At 43.6% G+C, this 26,205-nt stretch overlaps 1 long non-coding RNA gene across 3 annotated transcripts; it reads left to right on the forward strand.

Annotated features, from left to right (window-relative positions):
- Positions 1-38: 38 nt before the first annotated feature.
- Positions 39-15,933, forward strand: LOC119025418. 3 transcript variants are annotated; one of them, XR_005076816.1, is made up of 5 exons: positions 39-678; positions 1,358-2,507; positions 9,001-9,180; positions 10,813-10,966; positions 15,604-15,933. It is a non-coding gene; the product is annotated as an uncharacterized LOC119025418 (long non-coding RNA). The 3 variants fall into 3 exon arrangements; XR_005076815.1 differs by lacking the exons at positions 10,813-10,966; positions 15,604-15,933 and having other exon boundaries at positions 9,001-9,800; XR_005076817.1 differs by lacking the exons at positions 10,813-10,966; positions 15,604-15,933 and having other exon boundaries at positions 2,339-2,507; positions 9,001-9,800.
- The last annotated feature ends 10,272 nt before the right edge of the window (positions 15,934-26,205 follow it).

Here is a 26,205-nt window from a genome sequence, read left to right on the forward strand (position 1 = left end):
CTGGAACCGAAATCTTCCGTAAATAATTGAAGGTAAGTATGATAAGCAAAATGTTGCTGTAGAGTGGCCCTTCTAATTCAGCACTCACTATAACATATTACTGGATAATTTGCCAATTAGTGGTGGTTTCACATTTAAAATTGTTTGTTTGTAGTGCATGTAGATATTAGTTTAACCACTTTAGTTAAGTTGGGCAAATTTGCGACAAATCTTATTCTAAAAAAAGTAAAAAATAGTTAAAAGTACAAGTTTCCCTTGAAATGACATGAGGCAACATGTATAGTAGAAAATACCCCAGTAAATTACCTCAAAACTGTCCTCTAGTACAGTTTTTAGTTAAATCCCTCCATGTGCCAAGTCCACAATACAGTGTTTTGTGGACAGTAAATACTGTCATTACTTACTATTGCGGTCCTCATTTCTAGGAAACTAGTTCTATGGGGTCAATTTAGCCTCTTATAAACTTGATCCTTCCTCTCTTTGCATGAATAACAATGCTACATCTGCACCTGATTCCACTCTCCTTTCTCCTCTTCTAGCCTGGAAGCAGCCGGCCTGAGCACCTGGTGTGTATGGAACTGGGCATCCTTATTGATTGCTGCAGGAGGAGTGGTCCCAGACATTGTGGCTCCCTCATTGTATCCCCAGCATAGAAAGCAACCAACATAAGAAAAAAAGGTCAGTTTAAATAATGCACACCATATTTGACACCTGGGGCAATAAAATGGAATGGATTGTTTTCAGGAGGATGGAAATTTCCAACTCTGCATAAGATACCAAATCCGAAAAGCAGGCCATGGCCACCACCATATTATTTTAATACCCTTTTAAAGGTTGAATAAATACTTTTTTGGTTGCATTTGAGTGGCTAACATCTTAAAAAAAATACAAAAACAGATTTCATGACATCAGGGTCAGGCATTAATGGTGCAGTAACAATTTCACCTGAAATGTTTTTTTACTCAAGCAAGCACTACAACCAAAAACAACATCTTAATTACTCAATATTTCTGTAAATACAGCATCGCTGGGTAATTATTATCAGGCAGGCAACATAACAAATGCTGTCTAGACCAATCAGTCCCTTTCGGCAATGATACATTGTAGGCCTAAACAAATCATTGTTTTTTAGGGGGTGGTATTTAATTTTAATATAATTATTTGTTATAATTGTTTCTGTTTTGTTCTATATTAGCATACATTATGCATACATTTTTGAGGATAGATTAATTTGATTTTTAAACAGTTAGTTAAAAGGTTCATTCTTGTGGAGGTCCATCACAGTTTTATATTTATGGATGAAAAATCACCTGAAATGGACTGGAGAGTGTTATGTTCTGTTTCTCTATATTTTCAGCATGAGAGACCCTAGAGACACCTATCAGCCTAAACCTCTCTCTCATTAATGACCACATTCAAAGTGCCTGTAGCCTTTTTTTTTGTTTAGAGCAAATTAATGTTGGTTTCACGGTTGTGAAAATTATTGACCGAATGCTCCTGATTGCTTCCCTTGATAACACCAACAAATCAAATCTGAAACATTCAAAGTTGTCCGAGGCGCAGCACGTAATGAGAAACCTCTTTGTTCTTTAGAACAGCGTGTGTTTTCGAAACATGTGTTTTAGAACCTAATCAATATCAGAAATGAGAAGAGAAAAAGTGAAGGTCTTGAAACTTTAAACTTTGCAACTTTTCAAAGCGTAATTACAGTGTACAAATAGGATTTTACCCAAAGCAGTGTGCATGTTGTTTTTTCACGCCTTGAAGGACATTTCAAAGGTTTGGCCGAGGCTGAAACCACAGGGGGACAGCTGGTTAGCGTAGGAAAGTGTTAGTGAGGAGTTCATGTGTGCAGCTCTCCCTAACTGCTGTCAGCAATGCTATATGGGTGCTCTGTGAAGTAGGCGATAAGCAATCTGCTCTAATAAGGAGAGTGAATAGAGTTGAAAGTGTTGTGTTGTAGCTGTACGCTGTGGAGAGTTATTCGGACCATACCACTGTCTATGTACATAGTAGAATAAGCAATAGGCTACAGTTATTTTAAGGTTAAAGTTTGTTTCACAGTGTGGATGAAACTTTGTTCTTTGTTTCTCAAAAACATATTTCCAGATTCAAACTCAGATTTTTAATGGACTGTACAACTTAGATGACTTCAGCATCATTCTTAAAGAAGGCACCTTATTTATCAGTAACTTTTAGCTCATCCAGTTGTAATAAGAAAATTAATTTAGACATAAAGTACCCAATAGTTCAAATAGTGCTTTGGCAAGTACTTTTCCCTTTTACTTATATACTTACATCGTGAAATTTAAACACATTACTGATACTCGATTCCCAGATGTTTGTGATTGCAAAGGTTGCAGGTCCTCTGTGCTCCTGGGAATTCTGGTGTTTCCAGAGTTACCAATGTACTCGGACATGAAGATGACACGTCGAGCTCTGTGTGAGCCTGCTTTTCCACTTCTGGCTGTTGATCCGTCATTGGACCAGCTGTTGTTAATTTTTGTGTGAGTCAGAAATAAGGCACACCACAGTCATCTACACAAAAAAATAATTTTGCAACACTTTAAAAAAAAATTTAAATCAATTTTAAATACATACTGAAGGAAAAAGATCAAAAGTTCACACAAGGTTTTGACATCTACTCTGGAACATTGTTTAAAATTTGATTTTAGTTTCTTTGAATACATATCTTTGTACTGGATATGCCGTCGTATGTGACACTATGCAGTTGATGGTGGTTTGAGAAACTTTTCAAAATTATTTCAGTGAAGAAAAACAAAAACATACTTTTGAGCTGTGATTGTAGTTTAAGCTGTGCACGAAAATATTCTTGGGACAATACATGCTTTCTTCCTAAATCAACCAACCACTTTCTGTGTCGTAAACCGTCAATTTTAAACCTAGATAGGATAAGCATTTTGTTACCTTTAGAGAGGGATTACTTTTTAATTGGAACAGAAAGACAGAGCTGGGAACTGTAAAAACACATCAGTACATTAAGTGGTGTGAAGTATATTTATACTTCAGAATTTTGATTAATTATCAGCTGTTCAAACAACTTGCTATGGCCTCTTTCTCCACATCATCCACACACACAACCTCCCTCCTCAAAGAAGATCAGTGTTCTGTAGTAAACAGCGGATCGTATATCAGCAAATTACATTCAACACTGCATGTCTTAGACCTGATGATATCTGTGCTGCAGAATTCCAGAATTTAGATAAAAGCGCCTCACCTCCTCTCCCCTCAGTGACACTGTCCCACTGTCATGACTGAGCATGTTGGGCTACATGCCTGTTTTCATCTTCCCTTATCATTTTCTTCTCTCATCCACACTGTGCAGAAAAAAATGTATGTGGTTCCAGTATTTTGGCTGGAATGAAATTAAAAGCTAGTTGTTTATCTATCTTAAATGTTAGATTTTCCACACTTTCTGAGGGCAGAGTACTTTGACAGAGAGTTGTTGCATGTTGTGTTCAGCTGAGTAAAGAACAGGGAAAAAAAATCCTACACCCTCCCAAGCCCTATATGTATTATTTTAATATGTGTAGTCCTGCTTTGTTGCACTAAATTAATAGATATGACAAGCTGTTGCTTGTTACAGGCTGATTTAAACTTTCAGATATCAGTTTAGATACCCCAGCTGCCACGATGGTCCTGAAATGTCACTTTAGGTTTCCACTGTGCATAGTGCATATTACTGCATAAAGTTAAGAGGCAGCAGAGATTTGTAGATATTTCTCTCTGTGTCTCATTTCCAATAATAGCCCACCATTGTTGAAATAACTGCTTGCATAAAGTAACAATTTTACAAGAATGTAGCTAGTCTAGTGATATTTTTGACCAGATAACGCTTTGATCTTGGTCTTAAACATCCTCTGTTTGATATGGCTTTCAAATGAACTGTGGTATGAACCTCACTTTTCCGCCTCCCAAAATGGCATCGAGTAGTGATGAGCCTTCTCATAGCTCTTTCATGGCTACACTGTAAACACGCTACACTGTTTTTATTCCTTAAGAAAATCACAGACGGAGAATCAAACTGTCTTCAGTCAACATTTAGATTCCTAATACGCCGTGCGAAATGGAGCCGCAGAGGAGGAGACTTCTTTCATTAGACACTTCACTAACGCTCTGAAGTTTGCTCCTTCCATCTGAGATGACTTTAAAAGAGAAACAATGCCTCTGTCTATTGGGGTCTTTGGAGATTTTCTCTCTCATCACATATTAATGAAAGAGGTGGCATGTATGGCGTTGGAGAGCTCGAGCAGGAAAACCTGGCTGTGAGCGCGCCGAAAAGAGCCGCCTCTGTATTCACGGATACATGACAGACTCACATTCGGCGTGTTTGTGACGTGGTATATGCTGTTTTCAAGAACTCCTAACTTCAGCAGCATTTGCACATTTTCTGCACGCTAGTATTGATGCACATACAGTACAGCAGATATTCAAGAATATAAAAGCTACCTGTAGAGGGCACACTTCACCTGGGATGCTTCTGGGCTGCACCTTTCCCAATCTCTCTCTCTCTCTCTCTCTCTCTCTCTCTCTCTCTCTCTCTCTCTCTCTCTCTCTCTCTCTCTCTCTGTACACACATACACACACACACACACACACAATATTCATTTGAGTAAATTCATCTCACATAAGTGCACGGAGACAGTGTGAATTAGAGGTGAGTTCATGCCAGTTATACTGATGAATGCACTTTACATCACTACCCCACACTGGCCTCCATTCCTCCTTTAATGAGACAGGCCCATCAAGACGGAGCGGGAGCTTTTTGATATCCTCACAGGGCCACGGCGTGCACAAACACTAATGCTCATAATTCATAGCAAATCAAGAAAGATCTCGTTGGAACAGAGGATCACACCAATTACCAGTTGTTTATTGTTTGCTATTGTTGTGTTTACTGCAGTCTAATCACATTTGGAGGTCAGCCACAGCACTACATCAGCTCCAAGTGGAAAAGCTCTTTTGAAGCCTTTCATTTCGTTGTGCCATATTAGCTGCACTGAGCAGCCCCAGACAACACGCTGCCTTTCGCTTTCAAGATAAAAAGGAACAAGCATTACATCACTAGCTAAATAACTCCATGAATTAAGGAAATTGCACGTAAATTGGTCACCTAAAAAAAAAGAAAAAAAAGAGGACCAGCCCATTAAGAAAAATGTGTTTCATCTATTAATTTGCCTCGAGATAATAATCTTTAAAATAATGACTTGAACATGGGAACAAGAGCTTGTGTTCGATTCTGGGCAAATGTTGTTGGACACTAAAGTTTGGCCGGACGAGGCGCCCTCTTTTTTTTCCCCCCCCTCACCCCTCCTATGGAATAGCAGATTCGTGGCATGGAAGCAAGAAAATCATGGAAATCAGTGAGGCCTTATTATACCAAGGTCATTACAGCTGGCTTTTATCCTCCTCTGTACTTATAGGAGGTAAGGGAATCCCATTCTGCATCACCCAAGGCCTCACCTTTGAACACACACACACACACACACACACACACACACACACACACACACACACAAGCTCACATCAGGCTGGCATTTGCTCATATATAGACACGCGTGCACACACACACACACACACACACACACACACATACACACACACACACACACAGAGCACAAGCACACAGTGGTTTCTCTTTCATTTGGCCTCCTTGAATTTCATCATTCATTTTTACATAACATTAGTGTGTTAGTGGTCGGCGTTCCTGCATGTAGAGGGCTGCTGTTACTTCAGGAAAAGACTGAATAATGCACGGGCAAAGGCAGGCAGAGGCTCGAACCGAGTCGGCAACAGCACAGATGATTGCCGCCTTATAGCATATATATGAAACAGTTTGAGTGTATACATGAAGTGAGATGAGTAGAGGCTTTTGGGGAATTTGTGTCGCTCGACGTAGAGGGTGAACTAGAACGTAGGTGAGCTGTAGGGGAGCAGTTACTTGATTGAGATTCAGTTTTATACGGTTAAACTAATTGAAATGATTGAATAGAGCCATGAAAGCTTTGATTTCTATAGTTTATAGCAACAAAACAATTTGCAGATCAAGAAGATAATGAAAACAAAATGTGAGCTAAGTGACTGAAGTGCCTTACTATTTTGTGCCTCAAAGCCAGACACTTACAGCTTCTCTTGAAGGAATTTGGAAAGTATTAACAGCAGATTGCGGTTTTGTAAAAAGACAGGGATGGGAAACAAAGAACTCAAGGTTACCATTTTACATCTTTCCAGAGATGGGTTAGTATAATAACACATTAAGTTGCTGTAATTAGACCATTATTTTCAAAGTAACCCAATCACACAATGTGGAGCAAAAAGAACTCTCCGCATTTACAGATAATATTTTTAATGAGCATCACAAGACGGTTGAGTGTTACTCAATGGCTCCATCAAAAACGGAGTGGCTGTGATCTTGAGGGGAAGGAAAGTGTCCTGTTAATGTGCGCCAAAGATGGCCTCTTCTGTCTGTCTCAGCGGCTGTGTCTGATTTGAAACTCTCCATTGATCTGATACCACCAAGAACTGGCCTGCATATTAAACTGACGCTGTGATACAGCTCCTTAGAGACAGATGAGTTTAGTGTGTGTGTGTGTGTGTGTGTGTGTGTGTGTGTGTGTGTGTGTGTGTGTGTGTGTGTGTGTGTGTGTGTGTGTGTGTGTGTCAGCGTGCAGGCTCATGGCTATAGTCCAGGTTCAGGGTATTACTGGGAGAAAAAAAAGCCCAAGAAAATGTATTCAGAGTTATGTGCTGTCCACTGATAGTCATACAAACTGTAATATCCCTCAGAAGTCCAGCTCAGCGCCTGCCAACACACATTGGCCTTCACTTCTGATGCTGACATCATTTAATCTTGAGGAGGAGCCTGCGGGTTTCTGTCCCAAATCCTTGATCTGGATCACCTTCCAGGATGAGCCTCACTGTCTGTCTTCCAAAATAAACAGACTCATTATCTTGTCCAAGGCACACACACTTGTCTTCCTGTCTTAAGGTAATGAACTTGTCCACAATGCATCCAAAATATTTAAAGCCCCAACATGAGCACAAATGTCCTCATCTGGTCTGCATGGGAACTGACAGCAGGCCAGGGAATATTCTGTTTCATGCAAGTACACATGTGTGCGCATAAATGCACAAGCAAATGGAGTCTTTCTTTTTTCCTTTTTTTCTTTTTTCGATGAAACCTTTTCACACAGTGGGAAAACAATCCTCCTGTTTTTTTTTTTCTGGTGTCTGGGTTTATTATAAGCACAGGAAAGGACACGCACTTCTCAGATTAGGACTGGCAGAAGTGCTCGGGAGACGGTGTCGGGAAAAGGATGAACATTAGGCACCTGATCGGACAGGATCAATGAAAAGCAATTAGAAGATAAGTCTGCGGGAGCAGCTCGTGGCTACAGGGGCCGGGACCTTTACAGCAGCGGGGGGAGCGAGGGGCTGAACTGTGAAAATGTGTCACATATTTTTTAGATCCTAACGGATGAGGTGAAGGAATCCACGAAGCTGTGATGATATGCGCCATGTACAGTATTTATGCGTGTTTGTCTGCCTGTGCTTCTGTCTCCTTGTGTGATTTGTGCGTGGCTTATGTGTTTTGCCTAACATCTATTGTCATAATGATGTGTGATTATTAAGGGAGCAGGGTTTTCACAGCAGGGAGAAAAGGGGCTGAGCCGACAACAGGTTGGGCCTCCCTTTGTGTCTTTGTTTGAACGCTCAGCAAATACATATTCATGCTCCCAATATGCACACAATAGCACACATTTGTTTATAATCTTTGTTTATTTGGGTTGCATACATTAACGAAATCACCTTTTTTTTTTTTCTTTTTTAAAATCTTTTTCTCCTGGTTGTGATGCAAACAGGGGGGAACGGTAGCAGCAAAGAAAGGTTTTTTTTCCTCATGAAAGGAGGTGGACGCAGAAGTCTCCAGGTGCCGATGCCTTGTTATTTCAGTAGCATCCCTGGGAGAGGTGAAGCTCCTGCAGCCGCTAGCTATTAGGCTAAACCGGGCTGCGCTGTGTTCTGTGTGGGCTGAAAAACACAAGTTCTGACCATTAGCGTACCTCTGTTGCCTGGTTCCAGAGTACAAAAGCACATGAGTTTTTCTTCCAATTTGTGGGTGTAATGATGACACACAACAAATAACTCCTAATACGGGCTTTGTTAGTTCATTGTAATATATTCCTGTGTGTCTGTTCCGGTGGGGGAAAAAAACGTCCCTCATTCTGTGTCCGTTAAAGCCAAATGAAGGTATGAACACAGTGTCTACAGTGAAGTGGCTCTCCCCTTCTCTGGATCCGTGCAAATGCTCCTTTCCAACACTAGATGGCTGTCTGTGCTACGTGTGCCTTGTGTCGGCACCGGTGCAGCCCTCCTCGTGCTACTTTTGCTGGGCCTGAGAAATGCAAGGCTGAGCGAAAGATTTCTTTTTTTTTTTTTTTTTTGTTAATAATGCTTTGAGACACTCGGGTTATGAAAACACACAGCTACACAGACATAGCACCCGACTTAATGTTTTGATGTTTGAATTTGCCAGCCCTTCATTTTTTTTATGAAGTCACGAACAATGGATTAAATATACTGTCATCAGAAAAGTCAGGTACAGATGCACACTCACCGGGGTGAAAGTGCATTTGAGTAGATTTAAAAATAAACTCTATGCAATGTCAATTCTGATATATATTCCACAAATCTCATGCGGGGCAGGAGAGGCTTCAGTTAAACTGACGGGTTTCAAAACAAGTCAGGAGTGCTATTAGTGTCAAAAGAAACCACTGAACACACGATTTATCATTATCATATAATTATTCTGACTGCAGCCCCATTTCTATGACTGTCTTTTATATTAGTGCATCTACTGTGTGTGTGTGTTTTCTGTAAGAGGCTATTTGTAGTTTCATTATGTGCAGTAAATGCGACCACATAGAGCACTTGGTTGCAGTATTGACTTTGAAGATTGCCTTTCTTCTTCTCCTTCAGAGGCCGTCCGTCTCTTTAGCCCGAAGCTCCCAAACCGCACAGCCGGCCAGTCCGTGGTGGCCTTTTATTATGATGTCAGCACTTCGCTTAAAGAGCATTCAATATCTCCAGGACGACCGTTGGTGGAACATCAATAGAATAATACAGATCCACACAGCGGACAGCTATTCCTCATAGCCGGTCAGTTCATTTGCTCATTGATTTATTGGTGGCTGACAGCGTAAATGAATTAAGTAGCAGTGATTATCGCGAACAAACAGGTTGTTTGTTAGTTTTTGCCTGTGTTTGTTCACTGTGGTTAAGAGTTTCAGCGCCGGCCGCGTAGAGGTGGACGAATGCTCGCACACACATGCGTTTAAATCTGCAAACGCTCTCATGCAAGTGCACAAAACTATACAAAGAATTCTGACAAAATGGGGAGATAGAGGCTCCTGAGGCTAAAAACTACAAAGGAAGGAGGGAATAAAGCAGCAAAACAAATGAGAGAAGCAGTGGCGTAGAGGAGAAGGCTAATAGGCCTGGTCTGATTTGCAGGCCTATTTAAAAGATGGTGATCTAGAAAACAAGCAAAGCCTTTGTGAGACAGTTGCACCAAAATCACCCACATAAATCAAGGTGTGATTACTCCAGGAGCCGGAGTTATTGGGTGCTAACATAGCAGCGCTCGCTCTTGAACGTTATTAACACTCTTAATAGTGAGCGACAGCTTGTAACAGAAGCCCCAATCTTTCTTTTACAATCCCAACAGCTGGAGAAACAACAGGAAACTTAAAAAAAATTTAAAAAAATCTTATTCATTCAACTGGTCGTAGCCTGTTTCATCTTGATGTTGTCACCATGGTGCTGAAATCAAAATTAAAGAAGTTTGATGATTCGGTGCCGAATGCTTTGTCTTGTGTGTTTGTGTGCGTGCTCACACCTCCACATCTACTGATCTACTACTGCATCTCTGGCTCTGTAATTCATGCAAAATGAAATGAAAACCTTCTTAGCAATATGCAGATTTCTTTATGCAAAGCAGCATTACCTATGGTGCGCGGACGGCAGCTAATGCCTTTGATCAGTCTCTCTGACATTCTCTAACTACTGAGAAGAAAAGAACTTAAAAATTGTAAAGGCTCTTAATTGAAGTGAACATAAAAGAAGATACATGGTGTTAATTGGTATACGCTAAGAATAATCTAGACCTTGGAGACCACTGTCCCTTACCGGCCCCCCTGCCAAAGTGTCAGGATTTACATCTTTAATTCAAGATTTCCCCACATTAATTACCTCGCAGGCAGCGAAATGCGGATCACTTCATTTTAAAGTATAATAAACATCCAAATAGTTTCCCCCCCTCCCGTCCCCATGAATATCAATTTTTTGTTAGTGTGCAAAAGCCTGGCTCTCCTGCTCCTAAGGAGGTTGTGCGGGAGGAAGCGGGCTGTTCATGAATCTGTTCCAGAAAGAGTTTTTACAGAAATTGAGATATGGTGAGAGCAGAATTGGAGTGAACAACATTGGACAAGAAAACTTAAATTCAATCATAATTTTTCAGACAAAAAGTTCAAACGAAACTGATGCAGATGGGGGATTATTGATACTCAGGGGTCAGCGAGAGATGATGCGTTTGCTGTTTTTTATGCAGGTGGTGGAATGGGAAATACACAACCTGTTTAAAGACAAAATAGAACATTAAAACAGGTTTGGATTAAAACCTGATTCATACCTCAAAACAGCATATGTGGCGTGGCATAATTTCAGCATGACAACTAATTTGTGCGTGCGTGTGTGTGTGTGTGTCTGTTCATGTGAGTGTCTCCTTTGCAGTGAAGTAAAGCAATTTGAACACTGGGCCCCAGTATGACCTTTGATTATGAGAGGAATACAGCGGTGCTTATATCCCAGGCCTCTCTGTTCCCTCTCAACATGATGAATGGGACACCCTGAGCTGCAGGACAAAACAACCATTTGAGGATCCAGGGTGACACACACACACACACACACACACACACACACACACACACACACACACACAAGCAGATACATGGGCTTGCACGTGCACACACATAGAACTGCTGACAGACAAATGACACACTGATGGAAAGTGAAGCACTTTTAAGGGCTTAAATGCCAACAGCAGCAGCACCTCACACACACGTACGTACACACACACACACACACACGCACGCACACACGCACGCACGCACACACACACACACACACACACACACACACACACACACACACACACACACACACACACACACACACACACACACAGTCCGTAATATTACAACACCGGCACTTATCTCCTTCTGTTTAAAGCACATTTAACACTGTACTGCCCTTGAAAGTAACCAGCTAATCAGAGGCTTTTATCTTGTGAGCAGGTTCATGTATGGATATATTAGTAGAAAATAGCAACACCCATTATGGCTTATTGGAACAGTTTCAAACATACCCCAATGTGGTTAATATTATGCAGTTTATTAAGCAACAATAAGCAATTTATGTAAACACAGTTCAAACGAGCGCTGCTCCTGTACACCTTAAAATCCTCCCTTTTTTGAAGTGGTTTTTATTTTGGGGTTTCATTGTAATTTATTGGCTCAAAGTGCACGATGCAGTGTTAAAACTGATTTGATATGGAAACCTGCAGGGACATATTAATTAAAATAGCAATCTAATTAGCATTCCACTGTGACCTAAAAGTTGAATATTATTAGAGCTGCAACCGTCGGCTGTGATGAAAAGAGCTTACATGACAGTGAAATTGAAATTCAAAGAGCTGGAGATAATGTACACACAGATCAAAAGAACAAACGGTGGGGAGAAAAATAACACACCAAGAAGTTTTACATTTCCTCACAAGGGGGAAAACCAGCGTGTGCACACTTCCTCGCATGCACGCATGCATGCACACACAGGCACAGGAGGAGGCACACTCACATTTAGAGTAGGTAGTTTAGTGTAATTTAATCCAAAAATTGCCAGACAGAAATATTCCTACAATGAAGATGAGTTAACACCAGGAATGTGGAAAAGAGGGTGAACTCACTTCTTAGCTTTTTATTTATTTTTTATTTTTTAGTTTGGCCAAAATCTTGTGTTCACATGAATCCCTCTTCCTGGTGTGGTATTGGGTTGTAAATGTTGTTTTGAGCAGTACCAAAGCAGTATGAGGAGAGAATGATCAAAGGTTAAAAATGTAGCAGTAACATAATGAAATCAGAGTATTTTTATGCATAAATAAACATTCTGCATGTAACACTTCGACACTAAAAACTTCAACAGTAACATGTTTGAACCTGCAGTGAGCCGCTCCAACAATGACAAAGTTCAACCAGTGTTCTCATTGTGAGACATACGCAGCTCTCTTCGATGATATGCTGAACTGTTCTGTGAGTTGGTTTATAACTCAGGTCCAGTTGTGGGAGCGGTGCTTGGATTCTTTGCTTAGCTAAAAGTGGCAGCACCGCCATTTGAAAATATGCTGTTCCAAGCAGAAGTCCTGCTTTCAAAAATTGATTTACATAAACGCAGTAGTGAAGTATAGAAGTATTATCTGTGAAATACACCTACTCACTTCAGCGGTCAACAGGAAATAAAAGCTACGTGTAAAGAGGTTCATCTGCAGCCGCACTAAATCTCAAGTGTGTGCCTGTGGTAGGTGCAAGAACATGATCCGCTATGTTGGGTATGTTTCCCAGCTCGGCTGTGATAAAGCAGACGACTGGCTTGTGGGGAGAAGGGATGGGATATGTGTCATACAACCGTCATCTCTGGCTTTAGACATTTCTATTCAAAATGCTAAATATATCATGTTATTGAATATTATTTTGATGAAAGTGAATTTCTCCCATACAATAAGTACTTCAGTAATAGTCTTAGTGTCTGATATCAAACTTATTTAAGTCTCAGAGGTACAAGTAAAAATAATAAATTGATATACTTACCTGCAAGTATGTGCTGTATTCTATGAGTTGATCTGATATTGATAATTTTTCCAGTTATTGGATTTAGTGTTCATTGGATCAAATAAATATTTGCCTGTTAAAGTAGCGGAAAATGGAAATACTCAAGTTACACTGAGCCAATATACTTAGTTACATCCCATCACTGCTTTCAAAATAGTTTATTATTATAGTTTATTATAATTAGGGCCAGGGCTGCACAGTGGCCCAGTGGCTAGCACTGCTGCCTCACAGCTAGAAGATCGCTAGTTCGCGTCCCGGTTGGGACGCCTGGGATCTTTCTGTGTGGAGTTTGTATGTTCTCCCTGTGCAAGTGTGGGTTTTCACCGGGTACTCCGGCTTCCTCCCACAGTCCAAAAACATTGAATTGATTATTCTAAATTGTCCGTAGAGTGTGGTTGTTTGTCTCTATGTGTAGCCCTGCGATAGACTGGCGACCTGTCCAGGGTGTCCCCTGCCTTCGCCCTAAGTCAGCTGGGATAGGCTCCAGCCCCCCCGCGACCCTGCAGCGGCGTACATATAATGTGTACAGATGATGGATGGATGGATAATTAGGGCCCAAGCACGAAATGTGATCCATGTAAAGGCCTGTTGCAAGTGCTCAGGTTATCATTTGTGCAATTAAATTGTTATCATGAGGATTTTAAATAGCTAAAAACTCACAAAACTTTGCACAAAATTAAATCGTGGTGGAAATCTGCGTATTTTATTGGCTTTGGCCATGGGCATGGCAAAATGACTCACTAGCGCCCCTGGGACTGCTTTCACCTACGAGTACGAAATTCATCAAAAAGAGTTTTTGTTGGAGAGCGTGGCGGAGAATGGTGATGAATTGCCATTTAACAAGAATATGCTCTAACTCAGTTGCACATGGTTCAGTCTGCACCAAACTTAACACTTTGGCTAGAGTCCCTGAACACATTTGCACGACAATTTAATATATACAGTATTATAGTTACAGTAATGGCGCCCTCAGGTGCAAACACACGAGGAAGACCACAACAACCTCAAACGCGCTGAGATAAAAACCTAAAATAAAGAGTAAACAAACTGGTTCTCAACAGCTATGAACATGTGGAAGTAAAGAGGCAAATCATGCACACATATCTTGGGAATGTCACAAGATACAATCGTTTTGGGAAAATGTGCATGTTATAATCAAGGACATTCCGGGATATGTAATACCCAAGGGATATAAAGTTATGTACCTTGGAAGTATAAATGATGATGTAAGTGGTAGTGATAGATATCTAACCAAGATATTATTAATCACAAGTAAAAAGGCAATAACACGAAATTGGTACAAGACCTACCCCCCTTCTAATGAGCAGTGGTTAGAAATTGAGATCTATGGGATGGAAAAGCCGACTTTTCAGCTCAGATTGAAAGAAAGTGCTTTTGCTAGTAAATGGAAGAGATGGATGATTTATGACACAGTGAGTAACTGACGCATTCATCTTAAGATAATGGACTTGTATACTCCCTTAGACAATGGACACTTGTAACCATGGCTACTTTATTTTGTTTTCCATATCCCTCTGGTTGTAAATTGACAATCGAACATGGAAAATGCTTTTTATCACATGCTCTTAAATGTCCAAAAGAAATTGAAGTTAAAGAAAAGGTTTAAAATGATGAAATAACAAAAACAAAAAACACTTAAGGCCTTGATGATGCTGTGTGGTGCACTTTGTGAGTTTCTGTTGAAGGGCGTGGCCATGGAGGCCCGTCCAAGATCAGTGTGTTGTCATAAAACACAAAATGCTGTAACTCCACTCTACATGCTCAACTCTGCTCCAGACTTCATGTTTGCTGCCTTGAACACATTGACGTGGCAGTTCGGTTAACCTCATAGCCCCCCCAAATGGCAACAGGAAATTAGATGTTTCTCTACTTCTGTGTACTCCTGCTAGCAGGCTGATCAAATCCACCCCAATCCACGGTGAAGATTGTCGGCTTTAGTTGGACGACAATGCAGTTGCGAGGCATTATTTTGCCATTAGACAGCAAGTTGTTATAACTTCTGCGCAAATGAGCCAATCACTCCCCGATTTCACATGTTTGATCAGATCCCAATCCATAACATTTCTAGATGAAAATTTGGATGCACAGTCATTGCCCCACCCACTGGAAATGGGAAGCAAGTCTTCTCTGACAATAAGTCTGAGTGTGTGCCGCATGGTGGAAACAGGATGTCACACTGAAGCCTTTCACACGGTGTCCAAAACACATGACGTTTTGGAAGCGTGTCAAAGTCTGGCTGCCGGGCTGTGGCTGGCGCACGCCCCAAAGCACTTGTTTTAATTTTATTGTTGTCGCTGCTCGAGGCTGGGGCTAATTTAAACCACCTTTTATGCTGGCTAGTATTTTCATCTCAAACAATGCACCATAAGTATCAAAATATTGTCTCCGCTATATGGAGTCAATCGCACAATATTTTGATGTTTTGAACATATTTGGTGCTTAACATGGACACATTTACATTGCCATCAGCGGCAAAATGTAAAATGTTAAGTGGCAAAGATTTTGAAAACATAGCTTGCACACAAACAGATTTTTAGGCGGGCCTTCTTTTACCGTAGGTAGCTATAATACATATTGCTGTTGTTGCCATTTAGCAGTACAATGCTCTTCTTCCTTGTAGGTGCGACACGCTGCTTTTCCATACGGGGGAGAGCTGATGGTCCTCTACTGCAGGCAATTCACTGACTAGGCATAAGTGCCTCATGTAACCCCACATCAGCAGACCCCAAATATCTCTTTAATGTATGCTGTCAGAAAGCAGAATGGGAGTGTTGACATCGCTTTAGTCGCTGACACCCTGCTTGAGCTGACACGTTTCATCATATCACCGAACAAGCTGGGCACTCACAGTTTCTGAGTTAACCCACAGTCAATTGACTGCCACAGCATGCCCCTAATATACATTAAGCCCTATACCGGTCATGACAATCAAAACAGTCCTCACAGGGGTCGCAGCACTCCAATCCTCTCAGTGTTACTTTTGTTTAACCTTGTGGGCTCCATCCCTTCAGGGAGGGCTGCATATTCCTGTGTAGCCTTGTGCGCGGGGCTGCGTAGCCTGTTTCCTGGGGAAGGGCCTCTACTTCTTCTCCTACTGCTCTACAAGTGGGTATGTTAACATGTGTCCCTGCAGTGGGCCGGAGCGCCAGCCAGCCAGTGATAATTACTCATTAGTATTCATTAGTGTGAGGTGCTGGCCGGTGCGGGGCTCATGTTGAATCAGTGTTTTGACGAGGCCTTGGTCCAGCGCGGGTCAGCGAAGAGCCAGTAATTAGGCCCACCAGTCAGGAGGCATTTTCCAGAGCACAACACGTGAGGTTGAGAGAGAGAAGATGCAACCACCAGGAGAGGGGCCTGCAGAGAGAGAGGGGAGGGCGGATGAGAAAAGAAAGCCAACCTTGGTCTCCTTGCTCTCCTGTCTGGGTGCTGTTGAGCACCTTAACCTCTCTCCATCACTCTGTCAGCAGCAAAAAAACAAAATGCATGATAACCTTGGGTTTCAGCTTTGTTTGTCTTGTGCCCTTTCTCTCTCTTTTTTTTCAGTTTACACAACCCCTTTTTGAAGTTTTTTTGTTAAAATTCAAAATATCCTCTCTTCTCTTCTCTTCTCTTCTCTTCTCTTCTCTTCTCTTCTCTTCTCTTCTCTTCTCCTCTCTTCTCTCCAATATTCATATATGTGCTTGTTTATTTCATCCTAATGCATCTGCCTCTGTTGCATATGTTTATTTATGGGGGCTTTGCGTGTCGCATGGTTGCAGTTATTATCACTTACAGATGTAATTGTGTAACGGTTAACATGACAGAGTGGTCGCCTCCGAGGAATGCTGTTAGTATTGTAAATGCGACAGAGGCCTAACTGAATTAATCTAATTGGAAGATAATTACACTGGCTGGAACAAAGCTGGGCCAGATTTATCAAACCTGTTCCTGCCCCTGTGAGCCACCAGAGGAAGAGATATCTGCAAGCCTGGTGAGGTTAAAGGCGTCCGGTGCGACCTCAAAAGCTGGCTGTGCCACAGCTGTCAGTACATATCTGACACAGAAAAGGGGCTCTGACGTTGACTGACAGCAATTGAGAAAACAAGGGGTCAAGCGTTGGGCTGCTGTGAGACAGGAGAGAGGAAGGCGCGAACCCCCCTGATCCAAATCCCTGCGGAGGACAGCAGAACCCGAGGAGATGATTGCTTGTCCTGTCAACACATAACGTCAGTTTACCTTGAATTAAAACAAAGAACATTGGCAGCCTCTCTCTGTCTGCTTCCCTCTCCATTTCTTTCTTGATTTTCTTCCTCGCGTTCACTCGTGTGCAAGCGCCGATACACATGGGAGGGGGAGAGGGAGTGCCGCGCATAGCCTCTCTGTATCCTGACATGATTCCAGATTAGACAAATTCCCTAAACTACAAGCGGATGCCATGACACCCTCCTCTTCCCCAACAACCCCCTCTCATCCCCTCCCCTCCCCGCTCCCCTCCTCTTCCTCCTCTCTTCCCCTCGGTCTCTGGCGTGCACATTTTTCTCCTTCAGATTTATGACATCGGCATATAGGTGCACTTGACAGCTCTCAGATTGGTGCTGTAGAAGAGGGAGATCCCAAAGTGAGATGGGTTAGCTGGGTAAATCTATCAGGGGTCCGTCCGGGAGGAGCAGGGGGAGGGGAAGGGGGAGAAGGATGAAGAGGCTGCGTGTGTGTAGAGGAGAGGGGGGCAAGGGATAGGTGGAGAAGGGAAGAGGAGAGTGAGGGAGAGAGGCTCGGTGGGGCCCCGCTGAGCACATAAGCTTCCATGCTGAGCACAACCGCGGCTGGCTGACAGTTGTGCTCAGCCTTCACTGTAATAATGAATAAAAGGAAACTCCCTGCAGATTACACATCTTCCGTGTTTTGACATTGACCTTAATACATAATTTAACCACAAAGCCTGAAGAGTGTGTAACGAGATAAGAGAGGACCAGAGGATAGAAAAAAAAGATGCCCCAACTAAAACACACAGGGCCAAAAAAAAAAAAAAAAAAAATGCCTCAGCTGTAATGGCTCCAATATGATCAAGCCTGCGAGGACTGTTGCCACCGGTAATGTTTTTTTCTTAACAGGACGGGGGAACATTTTAGGGAGAGGACTGGAAGGTAGCAGAAGTGAAAAATCATGGATGTGTGTGTGTGTGTGAAAAATGCCACGATTTTCCTGCATATCGAATTCCCAGCGGGAGGAGAAGGTAGTGCTGCTAAACCTCAATAGAATAGTAATGTGCCAGCTCCGGCTGTTGTGTGTGTGTGTGTGTGTGTGTGTGTGTGTGTGCGCGCCACTTCTCCCCCTGCCTGTGTACTTCCTACTGGTGTGTGTGTGTGTGTGTGTGTGTGTGTGTGTGAAAGTGTACACCGGCTGATACCTGAAAGAGGTATTTGTCACTGTCAGTGTCATGGCTTGTGAATGTGTGTGTGTGTGTGTGTGTGTGTGTGGCTGTGTGTTAGAGCGCTTTCCTCAGGGCCTGTGAGTGTTGTGATGTTTTGAGTGACTGTTTAGAGTGGCGTTTGCTGAGCCAGCACTCTCTGCCACAGGTTATGTCACTCCAGCTGAGGTCACGCTGTCAGGAAATGCTCTCTTTAGTCGAATCGCTCAAGAAGAATTCCACCAGGCTCACAGAGTTTAGTGGAATATGTCTGGTACAGCCACGCTCACACTCAACGTTTCACAACAAGATTTTGGATTTGTGCTTTGAAACTCATCTAGTTTGTGCATTTGGTGTGTTCATTCGTGCTTTTTTTGTTTTTTTTTTCGAATGGGAAATGTTGCTGCACATGACTCATGCATTAACAATCATTACTACCCAATTAAGGAGGCGATTACGTCACCGGTGGCCTGCTAGGTGCTGTGAAACACAGATGCAGATATTAAATATGAATTACAGAGGCCGTATCTGGCCCCCTCCTCCCTCCCGGCTCTCTCATCCTCTTAACTCCTCTCAAACCCTTTCGTCTTTGGGGCTCTACAAAGACAGACTGCTCAGTAATTGAAGCAGCGTGTCAAATCCGTCTTCCTGTCCGCGTGTAACCCTCTGATTCACGCTCTTCTCATTAGTGTCATAATTACCGTCGGTTGAAAAGCAAGGGGCCGGAGCGAGCCCTTTCGGTGAGCACTAAGGTGAGAGTGCGGGCCCGTGGTGCGCTCAGTTGGGGGTTGAGGCCGACCTCCAGCCCAGTAGGGGGCAGTAGAGACGTGCTGAACCCAGCCTTCATCGTGTCCGCAGCGCTGCACAGGAGGTCTTTTTAAAAGCTACATGCTGCTTTGCATGGTAACAAGCTGTTGTGAAGAGCAAACTGACTGGCTGATAAATGAAACATAAGGGACTGCTGGATGGAATTGATGAGCTCTGCTTCTTTTTCCTCACATTTTCTACTTCTTCTATCATTCACCATTGCATGCGCCCCCTTTTCTTCGTTTTTGGACTCTGCTGAGATTCACACACCTGTCAGTCTGTCCCCAGGCCTTGGCCTAAGCCTGTGTCTCCGGGCCCTTTGAGCTCTTCAGGGGATTTGCTTGGCTACAGCTTAACCAGCCCTGAACAGCCTCCAAACTGGTCCAGCTGGGTTGGACATCTAGTTTATGTGTGTCTAAGTGTGGGTGTGTGTGGACTCGTGCCATCATGGCTCAGTTACCACACCGAGCCACAGCTATGACTGTGGTGGCAGTGGTACTTTGGTGCTTTGCCATCAGGCTTCCCTCCAAGGGCTGTGTCAAGACAGCGAGAGTCTTGGTCCGGGTGTGCATATGTGTGTGTGTGTGTGTGTGTGTGTTTTGGGCAATGCAGGGCGGTGCTCTACTTCTGCAGCAGTAATCTAATGAGCCTGTAAACACACTCATTTGACATCATTAATTGGAGGGAGATCAGAGATCGGAGAGGGGTGTGTGTACTGTGTGTGTGTGTGGTAGCTGTTGGAGGGTTCTCCCATCAGAGAGGGTTCTCCCAGATCAAAGATTTAGAGTGTGAAATCCTTGATTATGCGACAGAGAGACACATTAGAGGCAGTTTTCTGCCAAGCTGGGAGAGCAGCAGAGTGTTTGGTCAGTGCCAACAGCGGGCCTTGATTTCGCCAATGAGAATCGCGAAAAGCAGCACACACGAAGCCGCCCTCTGTTTTGTCAATTTTAACGATGAGTGGACAAATCAAAGTTAAAGGACATGGAGCTTGTCTTGTCCCGGCTTATTGATTTTCAACTATCGCAGCAATTTGAAACACACACACACAGCTATATTTTTGGACGTGCAGCGACAAAGCGTCCGCTGGCACTTTTGACAAAAGTTTGACTCCTCTTTGTAACTGTCACCGAGTGTGATCCATTAGCTCTAATTGTGCTGCCATACTGGTTCAGTCACATTTGTCAGCTGGATCTAAGCTGAGGGGAAACAGAGGTGCACTGCTGGAGTTGCTAGCTAGTAGTCCTCTGCTCTGACTGTAACCCAGTCCAGTCCTTAATGATCTATCTGTCTACCACCCGCACAATGGCCCACACCGCTGTTCGCTTTCATTTACAGAGTGCCAGTCTCTGAACTCCCCTCATCAGCCCTTTGTTCCTGGCTGTTTCATGTTTTTTTTCTTTTTTTTTTGGAAGAGTTGAATGGCATAGCTGTGTATGGGATACTTTTGAGTGAGTGGTTGAGAGAGACAGCCAGTGCCGGAATTTTCCAGTGCAATACATTATGAAGATTTCACTTTCTGCCTTTGATTCTGCACTGACAGTTGTCCTTCAGCCCTCCTTTAAAGTCTCACTTTCAATCCCTAATGGCTGTCATGTCGCTGCGCTCTCTGGACTCTTACTCAAAGTGTCATTGGCATAATGGTCGGCAGCCGTTGGCCTCTTTTGATCATCCATGCTGTGTGCGAGAGCAACCGGAGCTGACACACTGAGGTGTATGGGGTGTGTGTGTGTGGATATGTGGTTGTGTGTGTGTGTGCACGTGTGCACCGCTTGCACCTCTGCTCAGCTGCCACTCCCAGGCAAAGCTCCACGACCGGAAATCTAAAATTCACTTTCAAATAGTTTTCCTCCTGTTCTTGGTGCCTAATAGCCAAGCAGTGGAAAGAGTGTGTGTGTGTGTGTGTGTGTGTGTGTGTGTGTGTGTGTGTGTGTGTGTGTACTCATTAAAGGGATAGCGCAGGTTTCTACTGTATCAGCATCTCAGGCTCAGCCCAGTTTGGCACTCCCTCAACGGTTATGCATACTCCAACAAAGTGATGAAGGGCCGCAAGGGAGCGAGTTAGACTGGGAGAGAGAGTGAGAATGTGTGTGTGTGTGTGTGTGTGTGTGTGTGTGTGTGTGTGTGTGTGTGTGTGTGTGTGTGTGTGAGACGGTGAGCCGAGGCCTTGGACAAGCAGAGCCAAACTACAAGTTCAAACACCTCGGCCTGCGCTCAAATGTATCAAGCTGGTCCAAGGTAAATTCGCACTCACCAGGCCAGAAAGAACACATCTAAGCAGGACGATCAGGGCCAAAAAACATCCGGAAGAGCTCTGATATGTTCCAACAGAGACGTGCATGTAATAGAAGCCAGTGTACGGTCACTGAATGACATTATGTTCAAACATGCTGGGCTGAAACGCTGTGTGCGGATCCAAGCCATGTCACTCTTCCAGGACCAGCGTCCTCTCGTTTCCTGCCTGGTTCACCTGCCTGCCCTGCAGCGGATCAGGCCCTGGACCAGGTGTTAGCCAGCCTGGGTCCAGAGCCCAGGGAGCTAACGCTATCCACGTCCAGAGAGCGAGATCAGAGAAGCGCAGCACAGTGAGACGAGGGCAGTTCTTCTACTTTGATAATGTCCACTCAGAATATTGTTATTGAATTTGACAAAAGGATCATATAATGTCTGTACTTATAGGGGGAAGGAACTCTTGCCAGTTATTCCATGATGCACCCTCTTGGCCCTGTACGGCCTTCCTCCTGAATCTATCATTCCCTTTATTCTACTTGTACTTGATTTTTATTCCAGCATTTTGCTCACATGCGTTGGTCCTGCAAATCCCTTCCGAAATTGTAAGATAATACTGAATTATACATAGCTTGCTGCCTCCTACAGGCTGAACTTTGAACTATATTATATTTGATGCATATAGCAGCTTTGTACAGAGTCCTACATTTAACATAGTGTTTCTATTGTGGCAGTTCTATCAAAGTTTTTCTTTTTTTTTTGTCTTGTTTCCACAGAAAACTTCTTCACTTCTGAGTTAATCGATTTGTCTCTGGACTTATTTATTTAATACACACACTCGCACACATACATGTGCAGCCCTCCCCTCCCCTTTATCCACAGAGGGATCCAGATCAGAGCGCTCGGCCAAGATCGTGTGTGATGTAAAGTTCTGGAGAATAAAAGATGTCTCATCCAATAACATATTTCCTGCATGTATCGAAAGACGTGTCAATTTCAGTTACACCTGGCGCGGCAGTTGGAAAACAGAGAGTTCTTTGCTTCTAAAAGACAATGCCATACCAGTCACTCCCCACCTGAATGACTGATACATTAAACATGCAGAAAGCAGCGGGAGGACACAAGGGAAGCAGCGTTCAAAGACAAAAACAACGCATCCAAAAACAAAAAAAAGAAAAAATATGTTGCGCGCTACAGTGCAATGCAACGCAGCTGTCTGGTGCTCCAAACTAGCACCAGCGTTGCTGAAGCCTTGTCTTTCAGAGAGAACAGAGAGAGGATTTTACGCTGAAGGCGGTAATGAGTCAAAATGAGAGCTAACAGACTCATTTAGATGATTGTTTAAGTGGCCCGTGAATCCCCACTTATCACCTTGCTGCCACATCTACTATTTCTTTACCTCCTGTAATACTTCAGCAATGTTTGACATTGCAAAAGTGAGCATATTCCATACTCTGAAAGCTCTCCAGAGAGGCAGCTGATCACACAGACTTTTGTAAGAGGAGCTGAGGAGCATCTCTGCCCTCTAATTTCCTGACAGGACTGTCAGAGCACACGTGGGCCTATAGACGAGACGTGCTAAAATCCGCAGTCCTCCCCGCGCTCGTGAAATGCTGACACAGCTGCCCTAGGCCTGGCCTGTTGCAGAAAATTAATTCGGGCAAGTCGGAGGACACCTCAGTCAGTGAGACAGACAGACAGAAGGGGTCCTGTAAGGCAGGCAGTGTGAAGACATGTAGATTCTCTGGTCTTTGCCGGCTGCCGGACACGTTAAGACTCCATTAAGGAAGGCTGACACGCAAGCCGACGGCTGCCTCTGTTCTGACTGAGCAAGCAACTTATCAGGGGACTGCTCTCTCTCTCTCTCTCTCTCTCTCTCTCACACACACACACACACACGCAGCAGTATTTAAAGTAGAACGGAAATTATAAAATTTCAACATTTCAACATTGTATCTATGTGCCCAAAAATCTAATTACCAAACAGAAGAAATGTACAATTTATTGATATTTCTGTGCTTTCCATGGGATTTGAATTGGTGTCAGGATTTGAATCACAGTAACATATGGGGCTGGAGCGATAATAGAGGTGAAAGTTACTTTGAGTTGGAATCATTGACAACGTTGGCAAGCTAAGCTAACTAGCCTTCTCTTTCGAAGTTGGTTAACCTAGCTTGCTGTCTAAATTGGTACATATCCAATGATTTCTTGCTAAAACCATAATAATCCATAGTAACGCGTCGTCAACCGCTGGAGCCACGAATCTTAAACTGCATTCAAAATTGCATAGGTGTACTTTTTGATCCTAGTACTGCCCTCACAACATTCGTTCTGTTGTTTGCAGTATACAAACAAATGTTCATCCAGCTGTCACAGTCCGAGGCATGAACCACGTGCTGTCTTGGCGGCTCAGTCGCTGTGACATATCTCCCCCCGTGGGTCGGAATAGCTCGACAAGCATGCTGAACTTGTGGCTAGTTTCCACAAACATGCACAGTTGCTGCTCCATCAGCATAGTTTACATTTTCTTACACAAAAAGTGAGGCCATTCCCTCTGGACATGCAGTGAGAGGATCAGGACTTTATTTCTACCTTTATTTGATGGACAGCAACCAGCTGCCTGTCAAATTCCTCAAACTGACTTTCATTCAGTTGAACTACATTGATTGTGTCTTGTTGCAAGTAATTTTATCTGGCGATGAAGATGTGATTTTTTTTTTTTTTTTTCATTCAGCTAACAGCTTCTGTTGCTGGATCTACATTCAGATTGGAGTCTTAATCTTTAGTCTTTAGTTAGGCCTTGGGGAATCCTTCTTAATAGATCCTCTTGTTTAGGGCCTCTGGCTTAATCCTTGCCATTTAGCGCTTCCTATGCTAGTTTGCTAAATACTCTCAATTAGGTGGCTGGTGGGGCAATTTTGTATCATTCCACGTTCTGACCACTTCTCCTTTTTTTTCCCCTATAATTTTTTTTTCTGGCCCGACCTTGGCTCGCATGGAAACGGCCATGATGGGACCTTGGTGCTTCATCTTCAACATCTCTCTGGATGTACTGCTAACTTCACAGTAAAATGATAATTAACTCCCAGCATCAATTAGCATTCAGCGTGTAGAAGGGTAACGAGGAGCCAATTACAAGAAAATATACATAATCAATTATTTATTCACTCTTAATTACAGTGAGTTTTTACCCTGTTACAGCGGCGGCAGTTCAATTAATGACCTTCAGCTATCTTCATTTGAAATTGCCGTGGAGCGGAGGAATTTACCCAAACCCCACAGTGAAACAAAGCCCCAGAAACACACACGCAAACACACGCCTGCACACACACACACGCATGCATGGGTGCACACACACGCACACTTGCACTAACTCAGGAAAAGAGACTGAGCAAGGGAAAATGAGAGAGAGGAGAGAGCAAGAAAGAGAGAGAGAGAGAGAGAGAGAGAGAGAGAGAAGAGAGGTAGCTGAGGAGAGAAGGGACTGGCACTGTCTGTCAGTCAGATGCCCAGAGCTGCGGTGTACACGGTGTCACCCACACGACCGAGCCGTCTGTCGAGGCCACCTGCCTCATTATGGGAAATGTATGCATCTGGGGCAGGCTCTGGCTGGCTCATCCTCCGCATGGGCAGAGGGAAAATGGCACACTGGCAACTATTACTGCATTATGTTAGCAAGCTGTACACACTGCATGCATACATACTGCACCGAGGGAGAGAGAGAGAGAGAGAGAGAGAGGGAGAGCCAAGAGCTTTTTACTGAATGGGGATGGAAAATTTAGTGACTTAGTGTGTGTGTGTGTGTGTGTGTGTGTGTGTGTGCGCGCGCGTGTGTTTTCCTCTCATGAGTTCAGGATGGGATACGACTGGTGCCATTCTAGGCCAGGCGGCTTATTGCATGTGGCACCATGAAGATACGATCCATTATGAGGTAGAATTTAGAGTAACTGACGCGTAGTATTTGTATATATAAACTGTGTAATAGACGTGTAAATGTTACTGATAATACATCTGTGTGTGTGTGTGTGTGTGTGTGTCAGAGGGAGACAGATAGAGAAGACAGCCTGTCAGTCAGTGGACAGCTGAATGCAGTGGCTGCCTGGACCCCTTGCAAATGTCCTCCTATCCCGGCCACAGGGTTCGACACGCACAGATAGAACAAACTGATCACAACAGAAACTTTCTCCCTGTCCATCCCTGCTCACCCCCCTCCCCCTTGCTCCCGCCTTCCGCCCATACCTGGCCTGAATACCATTAGACCTAATGGAGCGAGGTGTGAGGGACAGCCAATCATGATGGCGTCCCGTCAGTGACACCGACATGTATCTTGGTGCTCATTATCATCCTTGAACAGCGCCAATTTACATCTGATGCTCTGACTAATTCTGCTCCAGTGTTGTCAAGAGGCATAGGAAGTGGCCTGGCCGTGATGACAGCGCGGCTGTCAGGAGCCCGTGGATGGAGGATTCCTCGGGGCATGATTTAATGCCCATGTCAAGCCCCGCTGTCAGCCTCTCTCTCTCTCACCCCGCTCCCTGCGCTCCTTCTCTCCATCCAGCCATTAGGATTCAGCCGGCGGAGAGATGGAGCAATGGAGCCGGCGATTGGCCTGCTTAGGATTCACACTCTGGGCGAGAAAATAACACGCCCTGTTTCACAAGTGATTACCCTTTCCCTGTAAACTGCAATTAAGGCGAAAAAGGAAACGCGGCGAAGAGGTGATGGAGAAACAAAACGTGCGTGACCGCCAAGTGAGGAGGAAAACCTTGAGCGTTTTCCCTCGCTGGTTCCCGGCTGCTT

This window comes from Acanthopagrus latus, chromosome 9 (genome assembly GCF_904848185.1).
Source record: "Acanthopagrus latus isolate v.2019 chromosome 9, fAcaLat1.1, whole genome shotgun sequence".
In the NCBI taxonomy this organism is placed as follows: Eukaryota; Metazoa; Chordata; class Actinopteri; order Spariformes; family Sparidae; genus Acanthopagrus; species Acanthopagrus latus.